We start from the raw sequence: 21,837 nt of genomic DNA, 5'->3' as shown, positions 1-21,837 counted from the left end.
CAGAACCTGGTGAGGTCATAAAAAATTTGCAGTGCGTCAGGTTTGAGTGCCAAAGAATTTTATCAAAAAAAAAATGTAATTAGTTGAAGTCATTGTTTTACATAATATATATATGTGTGTTTGTGTGTGTTTATGTGTATGTATATGTGTGTGCGTGCGTGTGTATGTACGTTCGTGTATGTGTGTGCATTTATAGTTGTAGCTTTTATTATTAACACAGCGAGCTAGAAGAATTGTTAGTATGCCAGAGGATATACCTAGCGGCATTTCGTCCGTTCTTACATTCAGAATTCAAATTCCACCGAGGTTGACTTTACCTTTCATCCTTTCGTGGTTAATAAGTTACGTACCGGTCAAACACTAAGGTTGATATAATCGACTAGTCTCCTCCTCCAAAATTTCAGGCGTTGTGCTTTTAGCAGAAAAGATTATTAAGGCGGCGAGCTGGCTCAATAGTTAGCACGCTGGGAAATATGCTTAGCGGTATTTCCAATTCCGCTGAGGTCAACTTTACCTTTTCGGATACGATAAAGTAAATACCACTTGACCACTGGGGCCGATGTAATAGACTAGCCTCACCTCCAAAATTGCGTGCCTTATGCCTATAGTAGAAAATATCTATCATTATCATTATTATTATTATTATTATTATTGAGTGAGAGAGCAGTTCATGTCATCAAAGTGACACTGGGGTAAAATATACGAAGCCCAATATACCCATCATGACTACCCGTCTGATAAGGGTACACCAGGCACATATTTTTATTATTATTATTATTATTATTATTATTATTATTATTTTATTATTATTATTATTAGTAGTAGTAGTAGTAGTAGTAGTAGTAGTAGTAGTGTAGACAGATGCTCACGCATACATATATGCGCATATGTATATATATATATATATATGTGTGTGTGTGTATGTGTGCGTGTGTGTGTTTGTGTGTTTGTGTGTTTGTGTTTGTCCGCCCAGTATCGCTTGGCAACCGAAAATGTTGTGTTTATTGCCCCTGTGTCTTAGCGGTTCGGCAATAGAATAAGTACTAGGCTTAGAAAAAATAAGTTCTGGCATCGATTTGCTTGTCTAAAGGCAGTGCTCCAGCATGGCCGCAGTCAAATGACTGAAACAAATAAAAGAAACAAAAGAATGACAAGAACATATACATATATATGCGTGTATTTATATGCATATGGAAACATGTGAGTTGTGTGTTTGTACATAGAAATGTGTGCGTTGCGTGTGGTTGAGCACGCGTTTGTATAAGCGAATGAGCTGCGAGTGTGTGTGCGTGTGTGTGTGTGTGTGTCTCAAAAGAAACGAAACGAGAGAATCAATGGATGCACTTGCATGTCATTCTATAGTTTACTTCCACCTTCAATCTCAATTATATATCCGACTATTAGCGCTTCTATAAAGTCTTTCATATATAAAACTAAGCTACGTTAGAAGTTCATGATATCATCTATGCTTTTCCGATGTATAGATCAATATATTCCCGCAAGGACGTTGCAGACTATAAACTGTTCTTTAAACCTGTATTCAGTAGAATAGAAGACCTGATCTTGAATGCTGACGTTACCTTAGAGAAATAGCATAATGTTGTTATTGTTCCTAGCATATTAGTTCATTATTACCTGCTTTCTTCAGAACCTTAGCTATTAAAAAAGGAGCTTGTATCGTAAGTGAGGGAAGGTGCTTTGATAATGGCTAATTATATTATTGCATATCATGAGCATTTGAAGATAACATATACAATTTATTCATTAGAAATAGTGTTTTATCTTAATCTAATAGCAATTGTTGAAACAGAGGACGCTGTTGGAAGTGATGTAAACTTTGAGAAAAAAATGCCATTGAAGAAGCTTTTCATAAAGTGACTTCACACACGCCTCAGAAACACCTCACAAAACAATGTTAAAATAACCTGTTTTTCACTTCTTGAACATATCGGTTCTTTATGATAGTACAAAGGAAAACAAGTTCCAATAATTATATATGCTAGTAGTAAAAACAACTCGACCAGATTTGGTAGGTATTTTCTGTGGAAAGCTGTGTACCATTTCTGGAACCTTGTGTCGACAAACACCACTGAGGCTGTATGATATTGGTTGAAAATAGGGCAATTAAAAGAGAAAGAGAGAGATAGAGACTTATAATAGCAGCACAACATCAACTGTTAAAAACAAACAAGCTGGCAGTATTTGCTATGATCGTCGGTTTGGAAAAGTGCTTGAGTCAGAGATATGCAAGATTCTTTGAGATTTTCCTATTCAAACGATAATAAATCAGACGTAACAATATTAGACAGGGAAAACCGAAGTTACTTACTAATTTATCCATCACATGCGTTTGGTTCCAGGATTGTAAACAAAGAATAACAATTTTTTAAAAATGCAATTACTTAAAATTCGAATTTGGGGTATGAAACCTGTGCAGGTTGTGCCTGTAGTAATTAGTGCATTAGGAACTGCGAATAAAGATAGAGATAAGTGGTTGAAAAGTTTGCCTCTTACGGCCAGTAAGTTTACCAGGAGGGTTTTAAGCACTTGAAAGACTACTGAAAGTATGTTGAAATCGAAGGTTACAGATAGTAAGTCGCTAACCACGTAAATTCTACCAGAAATAAAAACAAGCCTGAGTTAAATAAATGATATTAATACTAATAATAATACAGGCGCTGGCTCTCATGGCTTCTAATCTTAAATGACTGGAACTGCTATCTTGTACATGTTTTGTCTTGGTGTAAAAGGTTGGCTACAACAAATATTCTGCTCAATGGCAAAGATTTGCTTGACATTTGTTTGACCTTAAATGGTTGAGCAATGTCCCTTAGTGACTGACAATATATACATCTCTGATCACCAGCATAAGTAGTGGGGGAACATCATAGCCATGTGTTGAGAAAAATTCTTTAGGTTTGAATAATTTGCCTCTGGAAATATGGATGTTTCTTTCAACATTCCTAAACATCCTTCATTCAGGGACCTTTTGAGAGAGAAGGGCTACTCGATCAGAAAAAAATTCTAACAGGACTCCACTTGTGATATGAGATCACTATGTCACGCACATGTATTTGTGATGTATATGCCTGGTGTACCCTTATCATACGGGTAGTCAGGATGGGTATATTGGGCTTCGTATATTGTGTACCCCAGTGTCCCTTTAATGGCATGTGCTGCTCTCTCACTCAATAATAATAATAATAATAATAATAATAATAATAATAATAATAATAATAATAATGATAATGATAATGATGATGATGATGATGATGATGATGATGATAATGATGATGATGATAGTAATAGTGAACTGGTTGGAAAGAAAGAGAGGTAAGTAGACGAATAGGAGCCATGCTGGAAACAGAGAATTGGAGGAGAACTTCTAACTTTGCGTAAATATCTGACCCGTATAGAAGAGTGATCCAAAGAGCAATGGAAAATTGGAAAAAAAAGTGCGAGGGCATACCTTGACACGAAGTACCAAAGAGAAAAGAAAGGTTTCAAAACTGTCATTGAAACCTTAAAACAACGTGTGCGGGCAAAAATATTATAGTGCAGTGCTACACTTACCGCATATCGCAGTTCCATCAAAACCGGTAATTCTCAAATAAACAGAGACAATTTTTTAAGGGCTTAGGAGGAAATACAGAAGATAATACACTTCTTGAAGCAGAAAAAACCCACCAATTTTGGAATAACATCTTGGAGCAAGACATTTCCTACAACCTCGGTGCTGAGTGGATTCATTGCGTGAGATCCGAACTCCACTACCCGGAGACTGTTATGCGACAGGACCATGTGCGCATAACAACGGAAGATGTCATTGCACAGGTACCAAAACCGTCAAACTGGAAAGCTGCAGGACCCGACAGTATTCAAGGCTACTGGCTCAAGTGGTTTCAGTCAACACACAAGAGGATTGCGTTGCAATTAGGCATGTTCCTACAGAGCAGTTCCGAAGTGGATGGTAGAGGGAAACAACATTGTTAATGTAAGATCAGTCAAAGAGTAATGAGGTTGGCAATTACCCACCCATTGCTTGTCTAAACCTCCTATGGGAAGTATTAACAGATATCCTCACAGGGAAAATCTATATGTTCCTTGCGGAAAAAAATCTACCCCATCTTCTGATAGATAAGGACCATCTTGTGATAGACAAGAACTGTCTATGGAGAATTTGTGCACGGTACCAAAAAACTTATGCATGGCCTGGATAGACTTCAAAACGTCTTACAAAATGTTGCCGCATTCGTGGGTTTTAGAAACATTCGGCATGTGTGGAATAGCTGAGAATGTGTATGCATTGATTAAGAACAGCATGCCAACAGATGGCATGAAATATTATTTTTTGAGCGGATCCATGATGCTGAAGGTAATCCTATAAGAGGTTATAGAGTTATACATGACTTGTGAATGGAAAAGCAGTGCTCAGATATTATGGAACACAGACTCTGTGACAAGGTAATGACAATAAATAAGACAGGATGGCCTGCAGTTCGATGAGATTAAGATGATAGCGACCATCGAAAACACAGGGAGTGAAGCATTTGTTGTTACAGAGAAAGTTGACGAAGCTGTATCTGTGCCCGAGATAATTATAAGAATTTAAGCCTTGACATGGAAATAATTGATTGAAGCTTTTATCATCTACTAGCAGTATCGCCCGGCGTTGCTCAGGTTTGTAAGGGAAATAACTATAAAGCATTTTTAGGGAGTTATAGCCAAAAAATAGCAAAAAAATGGAAAAAAATGATGGTAAATTTTCCGGTTTGTGTTTCTGATTCTCGACCCCATGTCGAATTTATCGATTTTTTTCAGAACTGGGGGAACTTTTCAAAATTTTCGCTGCGTTAGTTTTGAATTATGACATTGGGCTATGTGTGTGTCAAGTTTCATCAGAATCGGTTGAAAGCTGTGGTCAGGGTGAGGGTACAAGCAAACAGACACACAGAAACACGCACAGACAAACTGCCGTTTATATAGAGAGAGATATAGAAAAGGAAACAAGCCTCGAAAAAAAAACCGTAGAAGAAATGAAGAAAAATAGCCTACGTTCGAAAAGAATTATAAAGCAATCAATGAACGAACTATGAAAACATATCAGCACTTTAGAAAGAAAGGAAGGAAGGAAGAAAGAAAGAAATAAAGAAAGAAAGAAAGAAGAAAGAAAGAAAGAAAGAAAGAAAGAAGAAAGAAAGAAGGGAAGAAAGAAAGAAAGAAAGGAAGAAAGAAAGAAAAGAAAGAGGTGAAATCGGGAAGAAGAAATATCGGGAACTAGAAAACATGTATAGGAACAAGGACGTATGAAGAGGTTAAAGAAAAGGAGGCTAAATGTAATCCTTGAAGAGCTGAAACAAGGATTGCAGGTTAAAGCATATCAGGACATATGACCAAACAACTGAACAATATAAAATCAACAACTTGTTCCAACAAGTTCAGAAAAGGGTTTAGCAGAAGCTGAATGGAAAGGTTGAAAGTAGCGAGAAACCGGATGCTGAAGAAAGTAGAAAGATTTGGAGCATGGGATAACAGAAGAAAGCACAATGAAGATGCTGAATGACTGAAGGAATTAAGGTCGGAGAAGCATGAAGTGAATCCATCCGAGCAATAAAAGAATAACAACTGAAATGGTGACCGAACAATCAACAAAGATCCTAAGGAGCACATTATAGAAAGTACAAATAAATCTGATGTAGTTCATTCATAATATGTGTGTAGATGCGTACGTGCATGTGTGCGTGTGCATGTATATTGTGCGTGTATATATTCTCGTAATACACAAATATGTACCCCAAAACATGCATTATGATTAGTCTTTATGAGATAGGGTCATTTTCGCCAAAAGTGCTAATAAGTACTGATATTATGAATTACTTGAAAAAAAAGATATCTGTCTATAGAATCAAGAATATAGAGTAAGTCACAAGTTCTGAACGAAATAGATGAAATGCTTAATATTAGAATGTTCCTTTATTACTGAACGTTCTTCGAAACTTGAGCTTTCATTAGCCGACGTATATAAGAGGGATTCTTAATATTACTAGATGTACAAAAATGCCATGCATGATAATAAGAGGACATAGACCCTTATATATGTGTGCGCGCGTGCGTTTGTGTGTGTGTGTGTGTATGTGTGTATGTGTGTGTATGTGTGTGTGTATGTGTGTGTGCGTTTCAATGTATGGATTCATTGAACGATATGAGTAAAAGAATTGTAGGGGCTACCATACGCTTGCAAATTGGTATTATACCGAGAAAGGCAGTAGTCACGAATGGGTACGGATTAATATACTACAATAGATACGATAACATTCTTACAGATTCGCTTAAAGCTCATAATTACACAAAGAGTAACAAGTTAGATAACTTTATATCGTTTCAAATTATGTTATTTACATGGCTAAACGGAAATTTCACAACAACGAAAGAAGGATGTGTAGATCATTCCACATACAAAGAGCATTTCTGTTTCTTACTCATGAGGCTACACAAATCTGGAAGAAACTATAAATAAACTTAAACTAAGTAAGGTACCTATTAACTCCCTCGCTATCAACGCTTCGTATTCATTTAGCAGCAGTTATTTCATTGTGCCATCATATATCTATTTCTTTATTACCCACAAGGGGCTAAACATAGAGGGGACAAACAAGGACAGACAAAGGGATTAAGTCGATTACATCGACCCCAGTGCGTAACTGGTACTTAATTTATCGACCCCGAAAGGATGAAAGGTAAAGTCGACCTCGGCGGAATTTGAACTCACAACGTAACGGCAGACGAAATACCGCTAAGCATTTCGCCCGACGTGCTAACGTTTCTGCCAGCTCGCCGCCTTCTATATCTGCCATCGTATATCGTTTACTCTCTGCTGGACCGCCAGCCTACATTTAAATAACTAACCTCAGAGAGAAGTTCCTATGAATATTTCATTGATGGCATTTATCGTAAATTCCAATGAATGCTACTTTTAAATATTAATTGCACCAGACAGTAACAACAACCCACTGTTAAGCTACGAACTGCGTGCTTGTTAGCTTCCTGCTTCATGCTCTTCCTTGACGGGTCTTGGGTTATCTCAGTTTATTTGAGAGCCGACCAGGTCCACCAGTGCTCCCCACCGCGGGTGATTCTACATCACCCCTCTGCATCACCCAAAATAACGTGGATCCTCAGGAGTGTGGAATTATTTTGAGAATAGATAGGAAAAGGTTTCTTTATTTGCGGCACTTGAATGGAATGTAATTTGTGCTGAATAAATTTTTACTTCGTTCCACAATATTTTCAATTTAAAGACAAAAGACTGCTGCAAATAAATAATTATCTGAATGATATTCATATATGTCCAAGGTTAGACATTTTGGTGGTAACTATATTCAAATAGATAACTACAGTATTTGGGTGATAATTATTTTATCTGCCCTAGTACAAAGAAAATTTCACATGAATGTTACAGTGACTCAGGACGCAGCAGTATGGTAGGTCAAAAATATCGCAGAGCTATTATTAGGCACATTTTGCTGATAATCCATCAAACTAGATCAACAGAAAATATTTTGAAGTCATTATGGCGTAATTATATTGAAAATAATCCCATTAGTATCTGCTTTCATTGGAGATGTGCAGTGCTTAAATGTGTATTCAAAGTTAAGATGCAAATTCAATATATCTCATATGAATAGGAGGAAAAGAAGATGATACATCAATACTAGACGAAGTATTATATAAATGTTACTACAAAGCCAGTCCCAGCATGCTAATATCTAAAGAGGTAGGAGTTGCTGATTCGCAAAGCAAATATTGTTTCATGGAAAGATTTTAACGAAAATAGGGTCTCGCTGTAATGCCATCTTGAAATGTCCATTAAGAATAGATTGAGCAAGATAAGTTAATAAGCAAGCAAACAGAAAAAGGAAGGGGACAACAATTATATCAATATATCCGTATCTCTTCTCCATTCTCTCTCTCCCTCACTTACGCATACATATATATTCATACATACATATATACATACATACATACATATATATATATACTTATATAATTATGTTTGTATATGTATATATATATGTTTATTTATGTATATGTTCAATTATTTGTTTTGCGTGCGTGTGTCTGTATGTGTTTGAAATATTTAATTCTTTCACTAGGAAATTCAAATGAATCGAATCTACAGGATCTGTCCATAGTCATCTCTGAAGATCTGTGTCAACAAATAAAATAAAGTTGCAATACTTTAAAGAATAGAAATCAAATTATCTCCACTCTCTCCGTCTCATTTTCTCGTGTTATGGATTTATGTGTGCGTGTTGGTAAAACCTACCGAAGTCAATGGTAAATTAATATTTTTTTAGATATTTTAATGATGAAAACTGAGCAACGGACGTGAGACGATCATGATTAAGAAATCCAAAGATACCCTTTACCTCATGTCACCCAAAAGACATTAGGACAAATTTCTCTCTTAAATTAGCAAAAAGGATATGCATAATGGCAACCGGTTTAATACAAGCACGTATAAATATACTCATCGGCAAACACTGTCACCATGTTTAATAGATGATTGGAGTACAAGAAGTCGACACATCTCCTATGGACATACTAAGGCAAGTAAAACTAAATGAAAAGACTGAATCGAAAAAGATTTTATATGCCTTCTCTTACAATGTTAGAAACAACCTTTAACTATATTAGTCTGCAAATTATAAATTACTCCAAGATGAGTTTCATTCTAGAAACGCAAAAAGTTATAAAAATTAAATGACAGCCAGAATCATTAAAAGGAATAATTACTCATGTAAATTAAAAGTCAGCAACAACAGGACCAACAGTAAAAAAGTCTGGGTGATCGAACAGAATTTTCCGTTAATTGTCAGAAATTTCCAAATTTCATTTTAGGATAGAATAATACTTTGAAATAAAAATAATTTCATCTGTTATTTTGGAATTTTTTATTTAATAAACTTGTTCAGAATGTTGAGTGAATCATGTTGGGCAAAAAAGTTCAACGTCCTGAAGAAAACGTCCTGAAGAAAGGGAACATATACAATTTCCCAGTTACAAACAAATATCACTGAATAAACATATAATGACATGCGTAGTGAATCAGTAACTAAATATTTTGGGTTTAAATTTCATTTATATCATATCATCGTAGAAATAGAATATCTGAAGAGTAAGGAAAAACAAAGAGACTATAGATATTTGAATCTAACAACTACGCTTACATACAGAGATTTAATTAATTACTAATTATATTTATCATTATTGACGTAAATGATTATCCCACGTATTGCCTCAGCTCTTACTGGTAATAGCAATAACTCATTACCTAAGTCATTATGGAATTATGAACTTAAAGCTAGATGACAACAACTAATGGAGAAAGGGAATGTTACAAACATCATTAAATATAGCATCATGGTGACTGTTAAATATATTGAACACTTTAGAAGATATATAAACATATTTAGTGGATAAAATTTCCCAGTAAAATATCAGTGCATCTGCATCTTCTCTACTTTGAATGTGTGTGTGTGTGAGTTTATATATCTGCCTATTTGTCTATCTATCTGTATATATGTGCGTATAATCATTTTACCGTTTACCCCTTTAATGCGTAAAGAGACAGTGAAATATCAGCGACCGTGGACAAGAGAAGTGAAGAGAAATTGTTTTCAGATGGAGAGAAGAGAAATATCTAAATCTATAGTTTAAAACTGACTTTAAAAGTAAACTACTACAAATTTGAGCCACGGATGTAATCAGTAACGGCGAGCCTGTACTTTTCAGGTATATTGTTGATCTTGGAAGAGTTGAACGCAAAATAAACATATAACGACAAAACTATCGATTGATTCTACCACACTTCTAACATTTTGAATTTGTTGCTGGATAAAACTCTGAATGCATGTCGATATTTATTATATCGATCCGATAAACATGAAATATAAAGCTGACCGTGGCCAGCTTCGAAAACAGATCTTGTGCTACACTACCGTTGTCATATTTTAGTCATTATACATGTTATATTACAAGCAGAAAAGCGGCGAGCTGGCAGAAACGTTAGCAAGCCGCTGGAAATACTTAGCTGTATTTCACCTGTCTTTATGTTCTGAGTTCAAATTCCGCCAAGATCGACTTTGCCTTTCATCCTTTCGGGGACGATAAATTAATTACCAGTTACATGTTAGAGTAGAAAAGAATATTACAAGTAGGATTTAGCAAATATTACAGGGAAACAACATAAGTGGGATATGAAGACTCTAGTAAGATTTCATCTATTGAAAATGACTATTGAAATGTCATCTCAGCTGGAAGTTTTTCTTCTACTTCAGTGAAATATATTAGTGGCATATTCCATTTCAAATATAATGAAAGCAAGGATGGGCATATACGTAAACACACATGTCTGTAAACGTGTGCGCATAATATATTCATTCATACACTTATACACACACATACATATATATACATACATACACTTAAATACGTATATATATATATATATAATATGCATAAATGTGTTGTGTGAATGAACGTGCGCGTATGTTCATGTGTGCAAATATATAAATATCAAGAGAGCAACACAAAGAGTGCGGTGGGGGTAAGTATGAAACGAAATTCTCATAAATACCTGCAAGAGAAATGTCAGAACGGAAAGATGTACAAAGCAGAAGAGATATACATAAGGAAATAAATAACATAAAGTCCAACTTAATATATCAAAGAGTGAGTGTTCAAATTTGTCATAGTGCGATTCCGGATACAAAGTATTATGATATATGAAGTTAAATAATATTTGTAATCAGTTGAGTATATGGTGTTAGGACATGACAAAGAAAATAAATCACTATATAATAGATTTCTATATTTCAAAAACAGATACATATGAACGGAGTTTTGTAAGGATTCTATACATTAATACACACATTTTTTCTTGAGTCATTTGGCATTTTCCTTTATTCTATGCTTAAAGAGACAGATATTCATAAACATACCCGCACGCAAACACACACGCACATTTAAATATGTATACACATATGTATATTTATCTATCAATCTGTCTACCTACCTATCTATATACCTATCTATCTATATATCTATCTATCTATCTATCTATCTATCTATCTATCTATCTATCTATCTATCTATCTATCTATCTATCTCTCTCTCTCTCTCTATATATATATATATATATATATACTTAATATAAAATTGTGTGCATTTAAACACAAGAGAAAACTACCCTTATTATGTAATTTGTACATGCTAGAAGAAGCAGCATGTTAAAAAAATAAAAAGGGAAAAGTTTTTTTAATTTTTCATTTCCTTGACAATTGCTATTATGTGGTTTTGGTCGTTTTGGCTGCTTGTTCTAGCATGTGAAAATTACCTGTTAAAGAGTAGTTTTCTCTGTGTTTAAATGTACACTATTTTATATTAAGAATATGTTGTCTATTGACTATTTATACATGCTAGGCCACTGGTGGTGATATTTCTAGTGAATATTCGCTACTCTATATATGTATGTTGCGTACATATATATATATATATATATATATATATTATATTATATTAAATTAGAGATAAAACCACTATTAGGCAAATCATACAATGAAAAACTTAAGCCAATAATTAATTAATTTATATCATTTTAAATATATATCAAAATTATTAAAAGAAGATAATTAGTATAACACTACGATCGTTTCATGGCTGTCCAATTCGTAAAAATTCGAGTTCATTGATTAAACCTCGCCAAGTTAAATATTTCAATCACCTGAAGAATGACTGTAACTCGAATTTTTACGAATTGGACAGCCATGAAACGATCGTAGTGTTATACTAATTATCTCTTTTTAACAATTTTGATGTATATTTAAAATGATATAAATTAATTCATCTTATGTATTGGCTTAAGTTTTTCATTGTATGATTTGCCTAATAGTGGTTTTATCTCTAATTTAAATTAATATAATATTTTACTATAAAATTGGATTCAAATCTGATTTTTCCCTGTAAGTTTGGATTTATTCCCTAATATTTTATTATTAATTTATATATATATATATATATATATATATATATTGTGGAAGTTGTGTTCCAGTTGCAGCGTTCCGGGTTCAATTTAAGCCGGGAGTACCGAATGGCCAGAATATTTTTTTGAACTTTATTTGATTTTCTCCTTTTTGTTTATTGTGACTTTCTTTTGATTTCTTTTTCTTCTCGCTTTTTAAGTTTTATTTTGAATATATTAAAAAAAAACACATGGCAATGAAAAATGACAAAATTTTGGAATGGGAGATTATACCGCCTGAAAAGTGGTTAAAAGGCCGTGAAGATAGGACGGTGGTGTTGAGAACCTACTCCAAGGCACTCGACACCATCGCCCTGTTCGAAAAGACGGCAATTGAAAAGGAGTTGACAAAATATTTGCCAACAATTAAATTCATTTCCAGGGGTGTCAGATATGCAACGGTGTGGTTGCTATTTGACACCCCTGAAGAGGCTTACAAATTTGCTAGTGAACCCCTGGAGGGTAAGGAAATTTTATTTCTGCCCACGTATCATGGAAAGAGATTCACGAAAGCTTGGATCTGCGGGCTGCCACCCGGGATAAAACCCGAGTGGATAGAGGAGACTATCCGCCGGGGTCTGGGTGGCAGCGGAACTAAGCTTCTTAATGTGAAAGTTCTTCCTGCGGCTGTTTGGGTTGGGTCAAAAACAATTTTGACCCTTTGGACCCAATCAGCCAATCTGGTTCTTCCAGATTTTTTGAAAATGGCCGGGTGCAGGTACCCGGCGATACTTGAGGGTCGCCCCTTCCCCCCAGGTGTCATCGGTGCTTGGAGTCCGGCCATATAAAGAAAAACTTCTCCGGGAACAAAATAGGATCCCGGAGCAGTTAAGTGAGATCCCTGTAGAAGAGGGAATGAAGACGGCCGAGGAAGCGGAGGACTCCTCAAACAGAGGCCGAAAGAGGAAGAAGGTGAGCAACAATGGGTGCTCACCAAATGATACTAGGGATGAGGAGGGAAAGGCGAATCTTCCGGCCACGGAGGAGACGCAACCTCCCTCAGTTGAAAGGAAAAAAGGGAAAGAGGAGGAGAAGCGGGACATTGCCGGCAGTCGGTGACATGGTGCCGGAGTGTCCCGGAACTGCGTCCGTTGGGGTTGTGCAACCGACAGGAGAAGAAACACCGTTGGCGGGGACTGTGCCGCCAACGAAAGAATTGAATATCCCACCCCCGAGGAAAGACGATGTATTGATCCTCTTCCATAGAGGCGGAGAGATTGAAAATGTGTTGGAAAAGCACCATAAGGGAGCACCTTTAGCCTTCACACAGGACTCAGAATGGCCTCCGCAGGTAGCTGTGGAGGCCGTGGCGTTCGACGTGACGCTTGGGCTGAAGGAGCTCAATGAGCATTATAGCTTGGTCCCGGGCGACGCTAACACGGAACTCGATTACGTTCTGAGGGAGGCGTGGTGGATGACGGAGAGTGCGGGCACAAGTTATTTTGAGGACGAGTCATAAATTGTGATACGACTTGAGGGGCCCCGACCTAGAGCTGGCGCATTCCTAAGGGAAGTGTAAGCTAGGTCTGGGAGGAGGGGTTTTGTGTATTGTATTTATATCATATGTAATTATTGAACTATGTTGTTGTTAGTAATGGACTGTTAAGTCCAAAAATTGAAAAGTTGTAAAAATTGTAAGAGGTTTAATACCTCGTTTTGTGTTTGTTCTTAAAAGAACAATGTTTTAGAGAAGCAGAAGTCGGCGGGCGTTTTTGTCTTCTCCCATCCACATCATCTTTCTTTCATTATCATTCATTTCATTAATGTCCTCGTCCAGCCCGCAAAGCTAACTTACTCTATGTACTGCCTTTATGGCAAATGTTATGAAATAAAGTAGCTTGCTTATCAACCACATGGTTCCGGGTTCAGTCCCACTGCACCTACTATAACCTCGGGCCAACCAAAGTTTTGTGAGTGGATCTGGAAGACGAAAACTGAAAGAAGCCCGTCGTATATATCTATATGTATATATGTATGTGTGTGTATATGTTTGTGTGTCTGTGTTTATCCCCAGCATCACTTGACCACCGATGGTGGTGTGTTTAGGTCCCCGTCACTTATCGGTTCAGCAAAATTCCCCGATAGAATAAGTAGTAGACTTATAAGTCCTGGGGTCGATTTGCTCGACTAAAAGCGGTGCTCCAGCATGGCCGCAGTGAAATGACTGAAACAAGTAAAAGAGTAATATATTTACAGAAATAATCAAATATTTTGGTCATTTTCAAACACTAATTTGTAAAATATTGATCTTAAGATTTCTCACGTTAAATTATTTTTTTCCGAGGTAATCTGAACATTTTAATTGCTATATTTATTGCTTGTAACTTGAAATGGCAAGTAAAAACTAAATTTAATATATATATCAAAAATAGATATATATTTCAAACACTTTGAAGATATTCGTACTTAACTTTTAGAGTTTACAAATATATTAGAATTTAGCTTGCAGGTGTCATTATTGAAAATATTTTTCAAATTATTCCTAAATGGAAAATGTATGAATCTTCCATCACAAGTTATTTTCTCCAAACATATATCATGTCAGTAAATATATATATATATATATATATATATATATATATTATATATATATATATATATATATATATTCGGGGGAGTCGTGGATGTGCGTGTGTGTGTATGTATGTTTATATACTTGCATGCATATATATATATATATATATTTATGCATATTTCTGACTATGTATATGTTAGTGAGTATGTTAGTGAATACGTATGTGTCTTATCAATAGAAAGCGAAATGTAAGCCTGAAGTTATCTAACTCCAATTTCTTACAACTAATTAAATAAATCAATCTTTTAAAACGTTTTGCACTTATGTTTTGTATTTCTACAAATTCTTTTGCTATAGCGATACATCTAACAATATCAGCAAAATCAGACAAGATACCGCCAAATATATATTTTATAGTAATATAAATAGCAGCCTTGGCACGATATCTGAAACAAATCCAAATATGGACTGAATTAAAAATAAATTTGTATATTAATTTTCTAGCCCCTCAGACACACACACGTACAAATACATATATATATATACTAGCAGTATCGCCCGGCGTTGCTCGGGTTTGTAAGGGAAATAACTATACAGCATTTTTAGAGAGTTATAGCCAAAAAATAGCAAAACAAATGCATTAAAAATGGAAAAAATATGATGGTAATTTTTTTTTAAATCGTTTACTCATCGTAGACAAGCGCTAATGCCCAGAAGGGCTCGATATGAATCACGACTATAAGATAACCCGGTTTGGTTAAACTGCACCGCAAAATGTAGGTGTAGTTAGGAATCTAAATCGAAGGGGACAGACACTCACACAACTACAGTTTTATATATAAAGATATATATATATATATATACATATATATATGTGTGTGTGTGTGTGTGTGTGTGTGTGTGTGTATACATGTTTGTATGTGTGTATGTGTATGCTGGTGTGGGTAGAAAGTGTGCGTACAGTTGTGCATAGAATCTGTTCGTGCAGCCGTATGATTTTCAACAATATCTATCGACGAAAGGTGGAAATAAGCACGAAAAAAAAAAGACAGTGCTCTGCGAACAAATTGCGTCGAGATATCTGACTTGCAACAAATACCCATGTCACTCTCGAATGCAATCTTCTAAACATTATTCCTAACAGTGCTTGAATACATAACCACGTTACTACCTGTACTTTTGCGACATCAGTGACCTGATACATTACAGACAAAATTCGCCTGATGACACACAAATGCACAGAAATATTGGAGCTAGCACATGCACAGCGCCGTTTGATGCTTTTTGTTTTCCACAGACACCCCTGTGCTTCTTAGCGAGATGCATTCTGAAAACAAATACAACTCTGCTATGACTTCCTTACAGTATATTCACGTAAATTGCAAAATATTCCTACAGTGATGTAAGAAAACTTCAGACCAGAATATATTTGAATGTATAGAGTACACAGAAAACTAAGTAGATGATGCCACAATGAAAGTAAATTAATTTAAGTATTTAAACCAACGATCTAATCATGTGAAACACACTATTTCCTAAAATATTGATCATAATATTTCTAATTTTGAATTATAATTCTTATCGTGAGCTAAATGGACTTCCGTCGTGTCCCACAAAAGGTTCTGGCTTTAAGGATATCGCGAAGGCTTGGTTGGAGGCCCAAACTTCCGAGTTCATTTACAGGTCTTTGAAAAACTGAAAGAATGTTGTAATAAGAGTCTGAATATAAAAGCGGAATATGTTGAATAAAATCATAATTAACTGATTCTCCTGTATTTTCTTATACTCAAAACCAGGAACTTTTCAGCATCCCCTTGTTTGTATATGTATATGTATGCGTGTGTGCGTGTCTCTGTGCGTGTATGCATGTTTGCATGCATATATGTATATACTATGTATGTATGTACGCTCTCCTTTACTTTTTATCATTTGGTATCTTCCACTTAGGCCGGAGCTTGTTTCTAACAAAGATACAAAGCTCTGTCTTAGGAATGTCGACAGCAAACAAATTGTCCTTTTTTGAACAAGTTTTGCAACATTTTTGCAGTCCTACTTGCAGATTGTTAACTAATTGACTAATCCCCGGGTTTTCTAGATTTCTGTTTACGCAGTTACTCACAAAATCTATAAACTGGGTATAAGTGCTAAAGGTTTTCCTGTTTCTTTGAATTTTTCACAGAGAAGTAATGGAAGAAATGTATTCTCAGTTTATTTCTTCAACTAGTATTGCGAGTCTTTATTTTCAAATTTGACATACCACTACGTAATGGAAAAAGCCTTAAAGTATATCACAGTTCTTCATTTATATCTTTCTTTGATTCAGCGAACTTATGTACTGTTATTAATTCAATCATAACTTTTAATAAACGTTTCAATACTAGGGAAAGTTATAAAATTCATTTAGCGTATAGATTACTTTATATCTGCGATCTATGATCGCTCGAACACCTTCCACGTAATTTCTTTTACCTGTCATTTATTATCTTTACAATTAGTGGAAATTGCAATTGTACATGCAAAAATACCTAACGTCACGAGATACTAGCATAAGAAACATGTCGGCTAAATGCTCATCAGATGATCATTAAATACCAGAAATATCCAAAACAAAAGTAAATATTACAGGCATCCTCACAGGGAAAATACGATAAACAGGCATCCTCGCAAGGAAAATATATACGTTCCTTGCGGAAAACAATCTACTCTCAGTAGAACGAAAAAGATGCCGAAAAGGATGCAAGGGATCTAAGGACCACCTTGTGATAGACAAAGTTGTAATTAAAAACTGTAAACGGTACCAAAAAAAAAAACTTGTGCATGGCCTGGATAGACTTCAAAACGTCTTACGACATGTTGCCGTATTCGTGGATTTTGGAAACATTCGACATGTGTGGAATAGTTGAGAATGTGTGTGCACTAGTTAAGAACAGCATGCCTAGTTGAAAAACGCGTCTTTTCTGTAACAACAAGCACTTAGCCGAGGTAACAATGAAAAGACATATCTTCCAGGTAAACTCTTGTTATTTGTCATAGCCTTGATCCCAATTTCTATAGTCTTATGTAAAATCAACACGCAGTATGAGCTGAGAAAAAATAGGCATCGTCTCAGCTGCCTTCCATTCATGGGTGATTTAAAACTGTTCGCAAAATGAGAGCCCGAAATGGAGAGGCTGGCTGAGACTATGCTGATGTGCAGCAAAGCTATAGGGATGGAATGATAATAATAATAATAATAATAATAATAATAATAATAATAATAATAATAATAATAATAATAATAATAATAATAATAATAATAATAATAATAATAACAATAATAATAATAATAATAATAATAATAATAATAATAATAATAATAATAATAATAATAATAATAATAATAATAATAATAATGTCTAATATGCACACGGCCTCAAGTTAGACGATTTAATGTCCAGAGACATGTAAGAGCGAGCCAAATCATACTTTGAAAGACTAAGTATGTTCTGAACACACGTTGAATCCCTACAAACTGTGCGCACGGGATGGCTGATTTCATAACTATAAGGAAAAAGTAATCTATGATATAAACATTCCTTGCTCTAAACATGGTGACTGCCTTGTACTGTTCAAATTAAGTAGTTAATATCCTTTAACTGTCTGAAACATTTAAATGAATCCATCCATTTTTTTCTTAGGTATTTCGATCATTAGCACAGGGCGAAGCTGAGGAAGCACACTGAAGAATTTTTACTCGAATGAATCAATTCAGTTGCTTATTTTTTAAGTCTGATACTTATTCTACCGGTGGCTTTTACCGAACTGCTAAGTTACGGTGATATAAACACAGAAAGACCGGTTGTCAAGCGATATGGCGAACAAACACACACAAACACACACATATCTGTGTATGTATGTGTAAGTTTTGAAGAGTGCTATTCAATTTAAACAGTTAGTTTTCATATAGTGGAAGTTAAAAAGGAGCATGTTTGGTATATTTTGCCTTATGAGTTCAATAAAGACAACAAGACAACGGAAAGTGCGAGTTATATTAATGCAGTATATGTGGATCGGACAATAAGCGTAAGCCACTGTCAATGGGGATTCCAGAAATTCTGAACCGAAAACTGCAGCCTAGAAGACCATCCTCGTCCTGGAAGATCTGTAGAGCTCGACGAGGAAGTCCTGCAAACCCTGTTGGAACAAATTGCTATCGTAACTGCCGAAGTATTAGTAGAGAAGCTTGGATTTGGTCATTCAACCATTCATCGACATCTGCGTGTCATCGGACAAGTCAGCAAATTGAGTCAATGATTTCCTCACAAACATTTTGTGTCTAATCGCTTGTAGCGAGTGAATGTATGCTCATTATTATTATTCGCCACACGAATTAACCTTTCTTGAACCGAATAGTAACTGGTGACGAGAAATGGGTTCTTTATAAAAATGTCAAGCACTGAAGACAGTGGGTAGGAAATGGAGAAACACCGGCACCCCAGGCTAAAGAGGGTCGTCTTCACCCACATAAGGTATTGTTATCTGTTTGGTGGGATATGAAAGGTTTAGTCCGCCTTGAACTTCTAAACCTAAAACAAGTGATAACAAAGTAGATCTACAGCAAGCAGCTTGGGCGGCCTCAGTCAGTGCTTGAAGAAAAACGACCGTCTTTGGTTTTAAGACGATAGGTGTTCTTCCATCGGGATAATACTCGGTCGCATACAGCGAGTTTGACATTCCAATGGTTGGAGCAGATTGAAAGTGAAACGATGCCCTAGCCACCATATTCGCCAAACATTGCTCCATCTGATTATCCTTTATTCCGTAGTCTTCAAAATCATTAGGACGGAAAAAATATGAATTCTACAGACGAGGTCAGAACAGTAGTGGAGGAATATTTTTCGTCACGAACTAGTGAATTTGGAGGAGCCTTGCAAGTCTACCAGATAGATGGAAAAATATTGTAGAAAACGAAGGAAAGTATATTTTAGATTAAAAACGAATTTTGTTTATCTTAATTTTGGAAAATAAAAGAAGTTTTAAAACACCGCATTTGTTATCGGTTGACCCAATAAATTTTGTATATATCATGTATGTTTTTATCACATCAATATATTTCTAGTGGATCAAAAAAAAAAATAGCACCCCTTTCAAGACTTTTAGATTGTCAATATATATAATTATGAAGATGTTTAGCAATTTATCACCAAAAAGGAAAACTATAAATGTTATTAAATACGATAAGGGTGTTAAAACACATACAATGCTAGAAATAAGAACTAAAGTTCACTGATGCTACAGCCAACGCACACAATTGTATACATATATATTGCCAGCGACTGTAAAGGGCCAAAAGTAGCAGTCATGATATCGTGATATATATATATATATATATATATATATATATATATATATATATATATATATATATACATGTATACTTATATACAAGGTTTCCTAGCTAGTTAGGTCTGGTTTGGTTTAGTTTGTGTAGCGAATGCGATCCGTATAGACTTTCGTGGATCGCATTCGGTGTACAGCCACGAGTCAACAAACGAAACCTAACTAGCATTGAAACATTGTATATAAGTACTAACAAAACAAACATAGAAAATGTGCGTCGGTTTTCTTACGCCAGAAGTGTAGCCATGTCCATTGAAATTACGTCCCACTACCGTAAAGTGAGTAAGATAAATTGGATAAGGCAGTATCACTCAAATATAACCGGATACCTGGATAGAGGCATTAGAATAACTATGTCTGATCAACATTAGTGTGGCTCATGGTTGATCTTAAGCGAACCAACAAATACAACATGAATCCAGTTTTGCAGAGTTGATGGATCGATCATTTATTTACTCTGCGATCATTGATCTTCGCTGTGAAAAAAACCACTTGCAGCAGTAGGCAAACATCTCATTCAGAAGATGTGATTCTCAACTACTTTATCCAATGAAATCGAACGAGAAGCATTGGATTTGTGGATACTTGTTTGAGAAGTGTTTGAGAAGTAGTATATATTGAATATCATTCGACACACATAGACAGTTTCATAGTAGAGTTAACGGTTTAAGCAATCGAAAGGTAACTATATTGATTGCAGCAAGTAAACTCTGAAATTTTATCGCCTCACTTCATGTTAGATAATTATAAATTAACGATTTTCTTGTGATCATCATAAGAATTGTATAATAATAAAGCAGTGCTATTATTTAAAATTCAGCCAAGCTATTACCTTTCTTACTGCAGTATGAGAAATGTATCGCTTTCAAAAGGGAACTGTTCTGGGACTATTACTGTTAATAATAGCCTCTTAGACATTCCCACAGTCACTCGGACAGCCACTGTGACTAGCTCTGCCGATGACACAAAATTATCACAAGCAATTAAAAAACCAAGAGTATATTACAAGCTTACAGCGGGACCTGAACTCAATATACAAGTGGGCCGAAATAAACAACATTCAGTTTAATGCTGGAAAATTTCAAGCACTGCAATATAAACTCAGTACAAATACAGTACAATACACTACAACCGAAGAGTCATAGGCAGTGAAAGTCTTGGGGATCAGCATGTGCAATGACGCATCATTTCATATGCACATAAGTAAGATGGCAGAAAAATGCAGACAACTGGCACGATGGATACTGAGGTCTTTCAAGACAAGAGATGAAAAAAGTATGTTGACCCAGTGGAGAACCTTTGCTCACGACCGCCTGGACTACTGTTCCCAGTTATGGTCACCGCATAGTGCCAAACTAACAGCGGAGCTTGAAGCAGTCCAACGCAACCACACTAAAAAGATTGAAACAGTGCAGTGAATGAGCTATAGGGATAGGCTGAGAAAACTACAGCTTTACTCCTTGGAGCGAAGGCGTGACAGATATGCAATAATATACATATGGAAAATTCTAGAAGGGCTAGTACCTAACTTCAGAGTTATACAAATGCCAGAACTGGCCGTCATTGCATTGTACCAAAAGTACCGTCCACTCCATCTAAATTCAGGACTGGGTATTGCAATAGTCTAGAGTCCAAAGGCCCACGGCTTTTCAATGCCCTGCCACAAATTTGAGAAATTTGCATAAGTTAGAAGTAGATGTCTTCATAAAAGAATTAGGCATCCTCCTCTCCACAATGCCGAATGAACCAACAGCCCGAAATGAGGTACAAACGGGGGCTGCGGAATCAAACACAATTATGCAGGAGTGGATGTGAAACACCCAGACTGAAGAAGTGACAAAGACCACGTTGGTACTCAAGC

The sequence above is a fragment of the Octopus sinensis genome, linkage group LG1 (assembly GCF_006345805.1).
Source record: "Octopus sinensis linkage group LG1, ASM634580v1, whole genome shotgun sequence".
Lineage (NCBI taxonomy): Eukaryota > Metazoa > Mollusca > Cephalopoda > Octopoda > Octopodidae > Octopus > Octopus sinensis.
Note: the sequence above shows the minus strand (reverse complement) of the source record.